A 16,483-nucleotide genomic window follows, 5' to 3' on the forward strand; every position below is an offset into this window, starting at 1 on the left:
CTACTACCTTTAGCTATAGTGCCTCTGCAATAAGTATCCATGCAGGGCTACCGCGACCCTTAAAGGAACTAGTCCGCTTAAAGTGCAGTCCTGAAGCTGTAGGAGCTAGGCTGCAATGACTTTTCTCCCGAACTGGGGTCCGTCTTTACAAATATTGCAAAATTACTAAAAATAATTTATTTAACATTAGGCATCCAAATATGTACAGTTACACATTCCCCTCGCACCCAAAAAACATTAACAAAATCCTAACCCCTGCATAGCCTTCGCATAAATTCCCCCTCCTAGAACAATCCTTAAACCAACAAACTGCGTAAATGTTTCTCTTATTTTTCAACAACAAACCTTCCACGCTCTACCTCCTCCCCCACAGACTCCTAAACCCCTGCTGCATCCTTCCTGGCCTAAAACACAATCTCTCTCACACCAAAAAGTGTATACTTTTCTCCCACCCATGGATCTGTTATTTCTATAAAACAAACGCTCTTCCTCCTCCTCCACAGACTCCTAAATCCCTGCTGCATCCTTCCTGGCCTTGTTGGCCGCTTGGCACTTCAGAACACCCTCCCGAAATAGGATTTTTATAAATGTGACTCAAAGTTCAACTCAAGTTAATTAATGATTTGTGGGCGCACATCGCAGTTTATTTTATTGTCTACAACAGTTCATACAAATATTTGGTAGAAAGAAAACCACTGGAGCTTCTTCCCACAAGTTCTCGTTAGGCCTGGCAATATGATGCAGCAGAAAACCTTCTTGCTTGGTTTATTTTATTTCTGTATTACATTTCTTTTCTGTTTTCAGTCTGACTATATTTATATTATACGCAACAGGTGCTTTGTTTGCGGGCTATGTTCATAATTTTTTTATTTGAAACTTTTGAACCGGGTTCTGCTTTATAGCTGTTTTCGTACTCTATTTGTCATTTTTGTGGGTCAGCCGAACCTCGCTCCGTGTCCTAAACTCCACCTCTCCTTAATCTCACATGTACTTGGACCAATAGCCTGGACCTCTTTTTGCGCATTTAACTTTGCTCGGGGTGGGGGGTTGTCTGTAGAAAATGTGTTGGGAGAATGTTCGTGTGTTAGTTTTTTTAAAGCTTGTGAAATTAACCGTGTCACTTGTTGCCTCTGAGCACCTGAGACCATTGCAGCCTCAGTCAAGTATCTCCCTGCTTATTGCAATCAGCCAGACTTGTAGCCACTGTGTTGGAGTCTTGCTTGTTTTATTTCTGAAACTGCAATCATGCTTTTCTCAATGGGAGAGGATGTTACGTTTCTGTTTCCATACCACACAATCTGTAACTATCTAACCCATTACTTTACTTCGAGAGGAAGGACTGTGTTTGCCAAGGGAGCCATATAAAGGGTTTCGGTTCCAGAAGTAGGCTATGGTTGCTACTTCCGCTACTTTCTGGTCCCCAAAAAGGACGTAGGCCTTCATCCTATCCTCGAGCCCAGGGCCTCAACTACTTCCTCAAAAAAGAGAAGTTCAAGATGATCACTGTGGCTCAAGTTCCTCCTGCCGTGGACCCAAGAGACTGGATGGTAGCACTGGACTTGCAGGACGCTTGCTTCCATATTCCCAGCCTGCCTGCCAGTCGTCGCTACCTGCGGTTTATGGTGGGCCACGAGCACTTTGTTTGCAATGCTCCGCTTCGGCCTCACCAATGCTCCTTGGGTGTTAACCAAGGTGATGGCAGTGGCCGCAGCTCATCTGCAGAGATACTGGATTCCAGTCTTCCCCTATCTCAAAGACTGGCTGTTGAAGGCGGGCTCGCCCCAGGCTGTTGACTTCCACCTCCAGACTACACCGCTGGAGATCACTATCAACGTGCAGAGGGCACACCTGATTCCTTCCAGACGCTCCCTTTAATCTGCGCTGTTCTGGACAGAGCACAGGTTCGGGCCTATCCTCCTGAACGGCTATTCCAGCATATTCAGGCTATGATATTGATGTTTTAGCCTCTGTGCTGGATTTTGGTGAGACTGACTCTGAGGCTGATGAGTTCCATGGACTCCTGCTTCCTGATAGTCACTAGTGAATCATGCCAGATGGCACCTCCGTGCTCTGCAGTGGGACCTGAAGTTCTAATAGGCACAGCCTCGAAGAAATCTCAATGATCTGGTCCAGATCTTGGCAGGAACTGCGCAAGATCTGCAGTGGTGGCAGAAAAACCACAAATGGGTGACAGGCAGACCCCTCTCCCTTCCCCACCCGGATCTAACAATGGTGATGTATGCATGACTCCTGGGGTGGGGCTGCCATCTGCAGGAGGTGGAGATCAGAGGACTCTGGCGGAAGCTGGGCTCTACATCAATCTGTTGGAGCTTTGTGCTATCCGATTGGCACTGAAAGCCTTCTTACCATCCCTCAACAGAAGGCTTGTGCAGGTGTTCACAGACAACACCACCGCCATGTGGTACTGCAACAAACGGGGCGGTGGGGTTGTGGACCCTCTGTCAAGAGGCTCTGCACCTCTGAACTTGGCTGGAACAACAGGGCATATCCCTGGTGGTTCAACACCTGGCCGGTTCCCTAAACCCCAATGCTGACAAACTCAGCCATCGCTGTGTAGCGGATCACGAGTGGCTTCTCCATCCTTAAATGATGATGGGACTCTTTCAGCAGTGGGGAGAGCCTTGGTTAGATCAGTCACCACCATTGAGAATGCACAATGTCAGCAGTTTGTGCATTGGAGTATCCAAGGTGGGTCTCACTCAGAGACGCTTTTTATCTTTAGTGGAGCTCAGGCCTCCTTTTCACTCACCACTCCTGTCAAGAGTGCTCAAGTAGAACAGGAGTAACAGGTCACAAGTCATTCTTGTGGCTCCAGACTGGGCATGGAGAGTTTTGTATCCCAAGCTTCTGCAAATGAGCATCAATCCTCTGATCTGGCTGCCCCTTTGGGAGGATCTTCTGTCGCAGCAGCAGGGGATGGGTCCTCCATCCGAACCTGTCAACCCTCCGCCTCCTTGCGTGGAGATTTAGCGGCGACAGTTGACAGCATTTGACCTTCCTCCAGAATTGTGCGTCCCTCCATTATGTCGATATATGCCTGTTGATGGCACAAATTTTGTAAATATTGTACAGAACGGTCCATTGACCCCGTCTGCCTCTCTTTCTGACATACTACTTTTTATCGTATCTCTTGCCCAGCAGGGATCTGTTCTGGGCACTCTAAAGGGTTACCTTTTGGCCCTTTCTGCCTTTCTATGGTTGCCAGACCAACCGTCATTCTTCAAGTCCCCCACTGTAAGTAGATTTCTGAAGGGGCTTACACATCTGTTTCCCACCCTCACCTTTTATCATGCCCCAGTGGGACCATAACTTGATCCTCACTTACCTAATGTGTGCCCCTTTTGAGCCACTGCACAATTGGCCCCTCCGGCTGCTTATGATCAAAACAGCCTTTTTAGTGGCAATAACTTCAGCCAGGAGGGTGAGCGAATTGCAGGCACTTTCTTTTCAGCCTCCGCACCTGACCGCCTTCCCAGATAAGGTTGTGCTCCGCACTAGGGATCTTTTTTGCCTTGAGTGGTGACTTCTTTCCACCATGGACAATCTGTCACCTTGCCCACCTTTTATGCTATTCCGCATCCTTCTAAAGAAGAAGAACGTCTCCACCGTCTGGACACAAAAATACCGTTATCATTCTACCTTGACCACACTAAAGAGTTCCGGGTGGGTAACCAACTCTTTGTGGGATACGTTGGAGCAAAGAGGGGATGTATAGAAGAAGATCATCTCCCGATGAGTTAACCTCGGCATTAAGATCTGTTATGCTCTGGCAAAGAAACAGCCTCTGGAAGGCCTCAGAGTTCATTCCACCAGAGCTAAGGCAGCCACCATGGTTCTCCAGTGTGGTGTCCCAGTCCTTGACATCTGCCAGGTGGCTACATGGGCATCCCTGCAAACATTTGCCAAGCATTATTGCCTGGTCAATCAGGTGTGTAGGGAGGGCCTCTTTGGCCATTCAGTCCTACAGGACTTTCTGGTTTAAACTGTTCCGCAGTCCGTCCACCGGGGATGGTATTGCTTGGGTATCTGTTCACAGGTAAGGAATCTGCAGCTAGATGTCTCTTTCAGATGGACAAGTTACTTTCCTTTGGTTAAGCCTTATCTGGTAGAGACATGATCTAGCCGCAGATTCCTTACAGACTCACCCAGCCTTCCCGCATTGCTGATCAGTTATCACTGTCAGGGCTGTTCCCCTTCAGAGCCCTAGTTTTATAAACACACCACTGACAGTCAACTTCAATTCTCCGCGCTTCTGGCATGGAAAGTCATGAAAAGTACTGCAGTCTCCCCACTGACGTGGCGCCAATATTGATGACGACATCACGCAGACTTGACCTGCACCACCTATTGGAGCTCAGGGGTACTGCTCAAGAAAAATCTTCCAGATCCAGTCTGATGCCTGGGAAGGTCACAGGTAAAGATTCTGCGGCTAGATCATGTCTCTACCAGATAAGGCATTACCGAAATTAGGTAACTTGTCCTTCTGTGCAAGCATGGTTCCCAATGACCCTGCTTTGCAGTGCCAAGCTCACACTCGCTGGAGTTTGTGACAAATCTAGTCAATACCCCTGGCCTGCGGGTGTTATTTTGTCTTTTCCAATAGTTCCCCTGTGCAGCCCAGCTTAGGTGATCCACTACTTCTCAAGACATGCAAACGGCCTCCATCATGCTTGGGACTTTTCTCCGCTTCTGCTCTATTCACCCCAGGTCAATGCTCCATGCTGACAAGCTAACACTGGATTTTCTAATAAATCTGCTCAGTTCTCCTGTCCTCCAGGCTCCAGGTGTAATTTCTCTTTCCCTCACGGTCCTCCTGCTCAGCTTGTCTGGGGCAGTCCATCACTTCTCAAGTCGCACAAGTGGCCTCCTATATTCCTTGGGCTTTTTCTCAGCTCCCTCTCCATTCCTCTCTTTGGCGACATGTAACAGAACATAACAGTTAAAAATCCCATTGGGCAAGACTTCTCCCTCAGTGGGGTATCCACATGATATATCAGGGTAGATTTGGGTGTGGTGCTGCAATGATGATTTCCAATCGGGTGCCTGGGCAGGAACTCTGGATCAGCGTGTTCTACTTCATGCACCCATGGCCATGCCCAGGGAAGGTTGTCACCTTAGTGAACAACCTGCATAATCAACTAATCTGAGGTACTTGTGCGCCAGTTGGGCAGGTAAAAGCTTTTTTTTCTCCACTTTTGCTGCAAGTGATGCCCTCAGGGGAAAAGCTTGGTGGGGAAAGAGGAAGAGGAGGACTAGTTATGATGTTGTTTGCCCCATCCTCTGCCACCACCATGCCCCATGGAACCTCAAAAGCAGGCTGATGCATGGACTGAGATGACGGCCTTTGGCTGCAAGCCTGGCCCTAGAAATAACCTCTGATTTTTTTGTAATTGTTGATGAAACTGGGAGGCCTGGGCTAGGAAGCCCAAGGAGTGAGCCATAGTATGGCTATCTTTGACCAGCTCCAAATCTGAATCCCCTTCTCTCCAAACGGCCTGAAGCCATCAAAACATGTCCCCAGAGAATACTGTGGCAGGAATTCAGGCATGACAGCAAATAACCACACCAGTGCTCACAGCATAACCTACACTGTCTGGTGTCCTGGCCAATCCGCAAAATTTACTTTGCCACATTCTTTTAGTCATTGACTGTTTTGGCAAAGGGGTTTTGAAACTCCTTAAGGAGAGTGGACAAGATCTTTCTCACCATATCCCAGAGGGAATGGATGCATCTCCCCAACAGGTAGAGTACATTCAAAGAGCGTAAAGTGAAACTGGTTGAAAACACACTTGTGCCATGTGCATCAATCTGTTTAATTTCTATGTCTGGCAGAGTAGTAGGAAAGACATTTGGGTTTACGTTGCAAGCAGAGGCCTGCACTACAAAACCTTCCAGTAATGGGTGCAGAGTCAAAAAGGTTTGATCACCCAGGGCAGTAGTGTGGTTCCTAGCTGTGGAATGACTTACTGGTGGATGGCACAGAGCAGGGGTCCGCCCACACTGCTGCCAAATAAGTTGTCATCGCTTCACTGAGGGGAGCAGTAAAAGTTCTGAAGTGTCAGGTTACAAAACTACAATAATTAGATTTGCTCATTTTCTTCTATTTGCAACTGAAGGTCCAGCATCTCTGCTGCATACTACTACAGCAAAGGAGGCATTTAACTCAGTGGGGGGAACCCAATGAAGAGTCCAACTTTACCTCTTCCAAGGTACTGAGTCCACTTGTGTTTTGGAGGTGCAAATAAAGACCATCATCTGTATAATGAGGGTCAACAATTTACCAGCCAGTTTACACAAATATACAGACTTACTGGAAGGCAGTTAAAGGAGAACTGTATACAGTAATAAAGACGGACATACCCCCAGACCCAAAATTTATACTACTAGGAATCCCGAATGACATAGATATAGAGAGACCACAACTGTTACTCAGCACACTAGGCTTAGTGGTGACGAAAGGAGATATAGTGAGGCGCTGGGGAGACACAGCCATTGGGACGCTCTGAGAATGGAGAATGGGAATAGACATGTACATGGCCACAGAGAGGGTCACATATAAGACAGAGGCAGCCTGAAAAAATTCCATAAGGTATGGGACGGCTGGAGGAAACACTATGGACAGGACATGATGGACGATATGATCTAGACATGTCACAAAAGAAATATAAGACACCAATATACAAAACACACAGAGGGGGACCACTGAGTTGAACCAATGGGAAACGAATTTTGCATTGTGGGGTGGGGGAAACCCTATTGCAATGTTCTAAATGTCTTTAACCAAACTGTAAATGGCAGTATGAATGTATTACGGACAAAATGAACTCCTTCAAGATGGCTCTGTAAGATACTGTGTGACTGCAGTTGAGTTTTGCTATTGTTTAAAGAAAAACAAAACAATAAAGATATATATTTGTTAAAACTATTTACCAGCCCCATCCTCATCATCTCTGTCCTGTGAAGTATGTGGTGCTTCTGAGTCGGAGTTGAATAAGGCCTCAAGAATCAGAAGATACAGACGCCAAAGCAGGAACACTGATGAAACGTTATGTATGTGCTTTAATAATTTTATAACAAAACGTTTGACGAGATCTAGCTGAACTACTGTTGGTATCTGGGTTGAAGTCAGGGCCAGCATCAGCCCAGTTGGAACTAATAAGGCCTTGGGCAAAGTGATGGAAGAGTGGCTCAGCACTGCTTGTGGAGCTGGATGGAGGCCTAACTGAATCAGTCAGCGCCAGGTTAGGGTCTGCAAGCAGAAATCCAACTGAGGACCCTGTGGATCCGTGGGGCTGGAGACCTTTTACGGGCACCCAGAATCTTCCTGAAGAACTGCACCATTGCCTCCTTGAAGGCCTCTCATTTCTGTGGAGTCGCTGATGGACTGTAAAACTCCATCTGTGGGTTTAGATTGGAAGAGGACATTGGGTCCGGAGTCGAGCTTTTAAGTTCTGGTTGTACTATCTGTACCTGGAGTGTAAGCAACTGACCGGGGCTACCACCAGGGCGTCTATTATTGCTCCAAAACTTGTACTTAGACATTGTCTAAAACCTATCTGAGAACGGAGACCTAGATCTGTATGGGGTTTTGGAGTGGGAACAGACCCATAATTTGGAACACTCTCTGAAGGTCTTCGGATGCATGAGAGAGCATTTGTTGCATGACTTCGAACCATGCTTAGATGTGAGATACAACTGGCATAGGTTTGCTGACAGTAACACTAATATCAAACATCTTATTCTGGAGTGATACAACTGATGCACTGACATTAACCTTAACATAGTCGACGAAGAACTGTCTAAGGTGAGGGACAGGACCAGGGAACTGGAGCACAGTGCACTTAGCCTTGAAGCAATGTAGAGAGGCTGGGCACTTAGCAAAGCTGTGACAGTGGTGAAGGCTACCAGAACAAGTTGCCTGCCATGGATGGAGGTGGAGTAACCTTCAATTTTGTGGTCTTTCCACTGTACTCCAGAGTGGTTATGTGGAACCCTAAATCAGAACTTGTTTCCGGAAGGAGTGGATCAAGAGCATCTAGGGTTAGATATTACACATCATTCCCCTGGTCAAGCTGCCCACCAGGTTCTGGTCTGGACTAATCAGGATACATACACTGAACCTGGGGTTTAAGTCTATAATAAGTGAATACATTGGGATTTAACTGGGGTTCAATGGAGAATTCTCATTGTTGTGGAAGGATTTTCCATTATATATAAAATGCATCTGTTTGCCATTTGAGATGGGAGTCAACTAAATTGCTTGCAAGAGACCTTAGGAGGGAGTCAGATCAAATTAGGACTTTTGACAGCTCTAACAAAGTGTCAACAGGTGGCAAGTGGACCGTACTCGAGGTCCTTGCTCATTAATACGTTACTGGAGGTTTCGTGCTCCATCAAGACCCTCGCCAGGCGGAATATTGAATCCTTCAACACAAGGGCAATGCCTCTGATATCAGCTATGTCAATCATCGAGACCTCCGCTTTGCAAAGTTCAAGCAAAGATTACATGGGACTTGCCATTTTTGTTTGTTTAGAAAGATCTTTCTTCAGGCAAAGAACAATTCTGGATTCAAGAACAGGATTGCCAATTGACACTCATGCTTTCGCTGCGACAAGAGCAAATGGATGCACTACAGACAGGTCTTTCAAGCCAGGTCTTAAGTGAGTAACGGCTTTAGGATGAAGCCATCAGGTACTTCTCTTCTTCAGTAACAGCCCGATCCAGAAGCAGCTTCTTTGGACTTCTTTCTTCAAGAATGGTCCAGCCTCCAGCCCTGTGCGTTTCGAACTTCAGCTGCGACATCACGCCTCTCCAGAATTAGTCCGTGCCGGAGTCTGCGTCTCTGGTGGCTCCTCTTTGGAGCTCACGGGCTTGGTTCACAAATCTTCTGGAGTTGGCCATCAATAACCACATCCATCGTTTTTGCTTCTTGTCCCTTCCGTACAGGCTTGCTAAGGAATCCCACAGTCTTGTCCTCCACGGCCATTTAAAATTGGTGACCTGCGGTTTTGACAGGAAATCCTGGCGTAGTCTAGGTCTTTTAACTTTGGCTGCCAAAATAACATGATGTTTGGGCCCTTGATACTCAAGCGGTATAAAAAGGGGATGGGGCGTTTCTCTAGGTTCTAGTGTTTTGGTCCTATTCAGCTCTTTTCAGGCCTTGTCCATCTGGTCGAGGAAGGCATGGGAATATAGCAGTATTAACCTTTACATGTATGCTTTTTCTGCAGGCCAAACTTGAGGCGAACCACACCCCTGTGGGGAGAGCAGCACTTATTTTTCACCGCTTGAAGAACATCTGCCGACATTGGTCTCCTCACCTCATTTTAACATCTTATGGAATGCTTATCTGCTTTTGAGTCGCTTAGCAGGATGGCCTGCGAATCAGGCATTAGACCTGAAAATGCACTCTTAAGCTGACTGGCTGTCTCAGACCTGGAGATTACAGATAGAGTTTTTCCCTAGTTTTCTGTTGACAAAACAGACTAGGCCATTAGGGGCAATATAGATTCTGCAGGTGGTTCATCAGGGGGAGGGCGGTCAGATGCCATGACCTCGGCCAGCTTGATGGAGGATTTTGCCCCCAAATTGGAGATCCTGACAGGAATCTCTGATCTGCCACTGAAGCTCTGAAGAGTGGGCATCATGTTGACAGCACCTGCCCTGCAGACATTTTTCTAATGAAAAAATAAAATCCCAAAGCAGGAGTTTGTTTTCCTAATACAAAAAGCAAATGGGCCTGATGTACAAAGAGTTCCTCCCTGTGCTTGAGGGGCATTCTGTGTTTTGTCTGCCTGTGTCCGCCATGCCTTGTACGAAGAACATGAAAAGGGAAATTGAGTGATGGTCCCCCTGCCCTCAATAGGGTGGGATAACTGTCATTTTGACCTGGTTTCCCTTTTGGCGGACAGACTGACAGATCACTGGTGTACACTGGTGGAACGGATGGAAGCTGAGCTGATGCAAACCCATTGCTTCCCTCCCATAATGCTAAATAGAGCATGGGAACCATGATTTAGATGGGGTAAGAGCACAACAGACGTATGGCGGTGCTCCTGCTCCACCAAATTGCAAATGAAGCCCCTTGTCCCATTATTTTTTTTCTTCCTCTTTTAACATGGTCCTCTCTGGATAGCCCCAACCTTAGCACTATTCAGTGCCTCTGGACTTATTAACAGAGCCCTTTCTCCCCCACCAACCTTATGGTATCTGTTCATTCCTATTAGGGCTCGGTTTTAACATTCTCTCACAGAATGTACATCATTCTCCCACTGTCTGGAGTAAGTAAAACATGCCTTCTGTGAGTGGTTCTGTGGCCTCTAAATCCATCATTGTAGGCATGGCCTCCAAAAAATACTTTAAACACTATAAATGATATTGCTGCTTGAATGTGATTGCAAGTTTTTGAGCTTGCAGTTTAGCCTATATGACTTGAATTAAAATGCATATTTCCTCTCCTTATAGGTAGAACGATGTAGGGACCACGCCATTAGCATATCTTCTTCCTTTCTCTTCTTTGTCACCACTGCCTCCACTTAAAGTGTGTGGTATTTACCTTATCTTGCTGGACATAGTTTTGTTCATCTTTGATTTTGTCATGGTAGTTGGCTGTGCAAAATAATGAAATTTGCCTGTGCTATTAACCTAAATTTCTTTCTTAAGATTCTAACTTCTTAGACAAACAGGGGAAATCTACATTGAAAATGCACTCAAATGAACTGAGGTTTATACCAGCAGGTGTTTTGTAACACACACTGCTTAGTCATTAGTCATTACAATTCCCACACTGAAAACAAAATTGTTTTTTTACATTGAGGAGTCACTAGTTAGGCGATTTGCACCTAATTCTTAAATGTATAACACTGGTTGTAAAACTATTTCATTGGTTCTAACAGGCTATCAAAGTGATGGTATTTGCTAAGTATTAGCTTTCATAAAAAATCTGCAATTTGTTAGTCTATTTAATGTTTTCATTTGTTTTTTAGGATTTCAGTAATGATTGAATTGCGGACTCAAGAAAATCAACAAATGGATAAATGATGCTCATCGAAATTAATCCAGTGAATGACTATCAAGACATATGTGCCTGTTCCTCGTAATCATGGCACCCTTAGCGCATATCATGGATGGCCACACTGTCTGTTAAGATATGTACACGCATGATGCACAAATCCAATCAAAATTGGAATAAGGTTCAGGAGCACACCATCACGTTATGATCTTCTTGAATCTAGTCCAAGTCTGGATGAACTGAAACTGGCTTTATCTGAATAGCCAAAAGAACTGAAAACTTATTTCTAGACCCAGTCAGCTCCCCCTCCTCTACCTTTTACCTGGAACTGCCGCCAAAGCCCGCCCAGAAAGTTTGGAATCTGGGTGTTCTCTCACATATGAACTCAATAACTGAAAATTCATTTCACCATTTGTGCCTGCTTCAGTGCATTCTTCCTTTTTCCACCAATCCCAAAAGTTTGCACTTATCCTTTCATTGCTGAAATCCCACCTGGATTATTGCATCAACATCTTCATTGGCCTCCCTAGGAACTTGATTAATAACTTGCAAATAATTCAAAACCATCCTGCAGGGCTCATATGTGGTCTCATGTATAAGACCAGATCACCCTAGACTTTATCACTATTTGGACAGCCCACCAAAATGAGGGCTAAATTCAAAAAGTAATGCATGGGCCACAAACTGTTTAGTGATTACTTGTCTAAACTTTTTCATCCATATCAACCGAGCAGCATTTGAGAATCACCTCTTCAAAGTTCCTGTTGCCCATACCTCTAAAGTTGAAAAGATTTGAGGACAGATTGCTTCATGTCCAAGGGTTCTCCCTTTAGTACTCCCTTCCTTATCCAGCCAGATTTGTAAGTGACTTCCTAAAGCTTAGGAGAGGCCTAAAGACTTACATGTTTTGCTCATTGTACTGCCTGCACTCTAACGCCAGGCATCCTACTGCCTGATACATCCCAGAAGAGCCTCCTCCTTACATTGCTGTCTGTTGATTGCCCAGTTCTAGTCATCAAGGCTTTCCTCTTCTTCTGATCTTCTTTTCAGGATTTAATCGTTGCTATGTTGTTTCTGATTCGCCTGCATTTCATTCCTTTGATGTGTCGCCAACTGTCTCTCCACCTACCAGAGCTCTGAGACAGCAGTTTTTGGTTTAAGATATTATTTAAAAAACTCCAGATCAATTAGTAAAAAAGTTATAGGAACACCCTTATGCTGTGTATTTATAGATCATCAACAAAGCAGGGGGAGGCATCGCCATCGTACACAAAAGCACCCTCCGCCTCCCCACCCACGCGGACGACCACTTGACCAACATGGATCGTCTTCCACTTTAAGGCCCAGACCAACCCGAACACCACCCTCTCCAGCACCCTCATATACAGGCCCCCGGGACCCGCCCACCCTTCAGCGACTTCATCGCACCACACGCTCTCGCCTCCACAGACCCCAACAACAAAAACACCTCATCCCTGCTGGAGAACCTCGCCACCGTCTGACTCAAGCAGGTCACCTCCCCACCCACTCAGCAGGACACACACTCAACCCCATCTTCTCCGCCAGTAACATCACCTTCAGCCACACCACAGACCGACCACCGCTGTGTCTACTTGTCCTTCACCAAACCCGCTGTACACCACCATGCCCCCCGCTACCCTCGAAAAAGTTGGAACAAGTTCACTGAAGAGTAGCTTACTACCTCCCTTAGTAAACCCCCCACCCCCACCAACTTCCACGGACGCTAACACCGCAGCATGCTACCTCTACCGTTGGAACTCCAACTGCCCTGACACTCTGGCTCCAATGAAGGAGGGACCTAGTAAGCGACAGGATGAAGGCTGTTACCACATAGATAAAGAACAGCTCCCTCATGCTCAACTCTGAGAAAACCGAAGTACTCATCATGGGCTCCACACCCACTGCTTGGGATGACTCCTGGTGACCCACAGCACTTTGAAGCCCCCCAACCCACCCACAGACCACACACAGAACCTCTGCATCATTCTGGACTCCTCTCTCACCATGAGCTGCCAGATCAATGCCATCTCATCATCCTGCTTTCTCACGCTACACCTGCTCAGAAAGATTTTCAAGTGGATCTCTATCGAGTCCAGAAGGACAGTCATCACTGCACTCAACAAGTAGCAGAATAGACAACAGAAATGCACTCTACACCAGCATCACCCAGAAACTCTTCAAGAAATTTCAGAACATTCAGAACACCTTCGCCAGACTCATCCTCAACATCCCCCACCGCAGCCACATCACCGGACACCTGAGAGACCTCCTCTGGTTCCCAGTCAGCAAAAGGATCACCTTCAAGCTCCTCACACACGCCTACAAAGCTCTACACGATGCAGGGCCTGCGTACCGCAACCATTGCCTCAAATTCCACACACCCACCAGAGACCTTCACTCTGCCCAGCTGGCCCCGGCAATCATTCCATGTATCTGCAAGACCACGGCCGGAGGAAGATCCTTCTCTTACCTCACAGCAAAGACCTGGCACAACCTTCCTCTCCACCTCAGGCAATCACTGTCACTGCCTCAATTCAGGAAGGACCTCAAGACCTGGCTCTTTGATAGAACCAAACCGCCTACAACGGACCCGCAGTTCCCACCCACACACCTTGAGACCCTTATAGGTGAGTAGTGCGCTTTAAGCCACTGATCATGATCACGACCCACACACTGTAAAGGAAGTGCCCTTTAGTGTTACCAGAAGGTCTGTGCAGTATGCTAACTTTGTTGACAATATCTCTCGCTGGAGTGTGCTGATATCTCCTTGATCATGGGGGTAAATTGTCATGATAGTTTAATAAATGTGTTGTTTCGTTAAATGGCCAAAACTAATGATCATTTATCCGAAACATCTTTATCACCTTCGTTATAGTTATACTTCCAAATACTTTCCTCCATATTTTGCTTCCCTCTGTCTCTTCTCTATCATTGTATCTTTCTTTTCTCCACATTTTGGTCACATCTTACATCTGGACCCAAATGACTTCCCATTTTTGTGACAAGGTACAATGGTGAAACTTTACCTGGTGGCTTACACCACGGGGTGCAGACGATAGGGACCCACCTCCTGTCACCTTACCTGTAGTTCAGAAAGAGAGTTATGTACTCCGGAATGTGCTGGTAAGACTCAGGGAGCAGGGTCTTCCAGGATGTCGTTTTCCGGGTCAGGTCGACCTTTCAAGAAAGGGGACAGATTACTTATGCTGAACCAGATGCTGAATAACCCCCTGTCCTTCCACCTGACCCGTACTTCCAATAAGAGTTTAAGGTACCTGTGATCAACTGGAATACCGCGTAATTGGAATGATAATGCAAGTGAATCACCATCTGGAAAGAGCAACTATGGGAGTGCTAAATAAATAGAAACACAAGTGGTCACCAAGACATTCATAAATCATTGTGGTTGTTTTAACACGCATTGAAATTCTAGGATATACTTAACATTCATGGTTTGGGGTCTTGGCAATGGTAAACACAGAAGTTATGTCACTTCTTTTGGTATGCACCACAGTTTATGAAGTTCCTCGATTGCACAACTAGCGCCTTGCCAAAAGTCACTGTACTCTTGCAAGTTACTGCACTCTACAGGAAGTCTGGTGACACAGTTCTAGGTAGTTCAGAAAACGTGGGTGGTAACACTATTTACACGCTCTAATGCCGCACCGTACACACTCCACAGGTAAGTCATTAGTAGGATACTCAAGCAGGGATTGGTGCACCAGTACACAAGTGAGCTGCAACAAGTGTTATTTAGCAAACAGTTAGGGAACAGCTGTTTTCGGCATTGCCACACTCACACCTTTGTATGCGGATGGCTATTGTTACGTGGGTCCTGAAGTCCTCACAGGAGCTCTTACTCAGGAGTTCTTGTGGAGCGCTTGTTCCGGAGTTCTTGTGGAGCACTTGTTCTGGAGTCATTATGTTGAAGTCCTTGCAAAAGTACGCACTCTGGTTACCGTAGAGCTGTACGGAAATGGAAACGAAACGACCACTCTGTCCAGCCGGAGACGAGGGATAATTCCATGTTAGTGTCTTGACATGAAAAACTAGTCAGCGGTCGGGCACGTTTTAAATAAGCTGCGTCCGAGACCGGATGCAAAATGGCTGAACCTCCACTTGCAAGCGAAAATTCTAGTGTGCTGCAATGTTCTACTCTACTGAAACGTCCTGTTTTCATCACCCTGTTTCTCTCCCAGTGCGGGGGCTTAGACAATGTTTGCAAACAAGGTACAAATACCAGTAACATTTACTTAGGAACATAAATACGTAAATGGTGATACACATGGCAAATACCTGCCACATACCAGTTCAAGTCAAAGTAGTGACACATCTGATATAATAATGCAGAAGGCATACGTTGACATCTGCCACATTTGATACAATGATGCATAAGGCATACGTCGACATCCGCCACTTTGCAGTTAGACCTGTGCAACTTGACATTACCCCACCCTCAACAGAACCCCTAATACAAGATCGATTTGTCTGGGTTTGTTTGGGTGACGTTGTAGGAACTTTTTCACCAAATTGGTAACATGTGATGCTGGTTCCCAAGTATGATTCTCTGAAACATAATCCTCTCAATCCTTTAGGTAGTGCAGTATCCCGTACTACATACCCTATATACCCCTCAACCTCTACTTGGGGCGGAGGAAGTGATGTCCGGGTATTAGGGTGCCATGGTTTGAGCAGAGAGGTATGGAATACTGGGTGTATTTTCAGCGAGGGAGTGAGAAGACTTCATGGCAAAGGGGTTTACCGCTTGCATAAACTCAAAAGGACCGATAAATCTAGGGAGAGTATTTTCTTGACTTTCAAGGGGATATTCTTAGTGGAAAACCATACCTTGTCCCCCACTTGGTATTTAGGTTCTGGGCGACAATGCTTGTCTGCTGTGGCCTTATACTCCTCTATCTGATAGAGACTATTAGTTGTAGATTCCTTACCTTTTGAATTTGCCCCAAGGGTCAGTCGGGATCTGGAGATTTTTTCCTTCAGCTGTACCCCTGCTCATCGTTCGGTGACGTATGTCGGCTCAGTGTCCATCGTCGGCATCGTGGGCACTGAGATAACATCGCGAGTCCTAAATAGGCGCCGTCCAGGCACGCTGAAGTCAGTTTTCTTTTTCCGCGAAAGCCTTGCGCAGATCCTGTGAGATCTTACTCCTTAGCTGGGTTTCGGCTAGTGATTTTTGACTTTTTGTCGACTTTTTTTCTTAAGTCTTGGACTCCTGGTACGTCGAGGATGACCCAACGTAGGACTGGCTTCAAGCCATATGGCTCCTGTCACCCGACGATGTCCGTGACGGATCCACACCTTGTGTGCCTTCGGTGTCTAGAGCGTGACCACGACCCGAAGTTGTGCTCCGAGTGCTGGGCTATGAATCCGAAGGCTTTGCAGGAGCGTTCCCAAAAGCTATTGGAGGC

The 16,483-nt window shown here is 46.3% G+C and overlaps 1 protein-coding gene across 1 annotated transcript in view; it reads left to right on the top strand.

The window, feature by feature from the left end:
• The window catches only part of LOC146810896 (5-phosphohydroxy-L-lysine phospho-lyase-like), a 250,027-nt gene extending 235,576 nt beyond the window's left edge, over positions 1–14,451 (top strand). Inside the window, exon 13 of the mRNA XM_085617945.1 lies at positions 11,008–14,451. The gene's annotated coding sequence lies outside the window, so the exon portion shown is untranslated. The remainder of the gene's footprint in view (positions 1–11,007) is intronic.
• The last annotated feature ends 2,032 nt before the right edge of the window (positions 14,452–16,483 follow it).

Source organism: Triturus cristatus, chromosome 7 (assembly GCF_964204655.1).
Source record: "Triturus cristatus chromosome 7, aTriCri1.1, whole genome shotgun sequence".
Classification (NCBI taxonomy): Eukaryota; Metazoa; Chordata; class Amphibia; order Caudata; family Salamandridae; genus Triturus; species Triturus cristatus.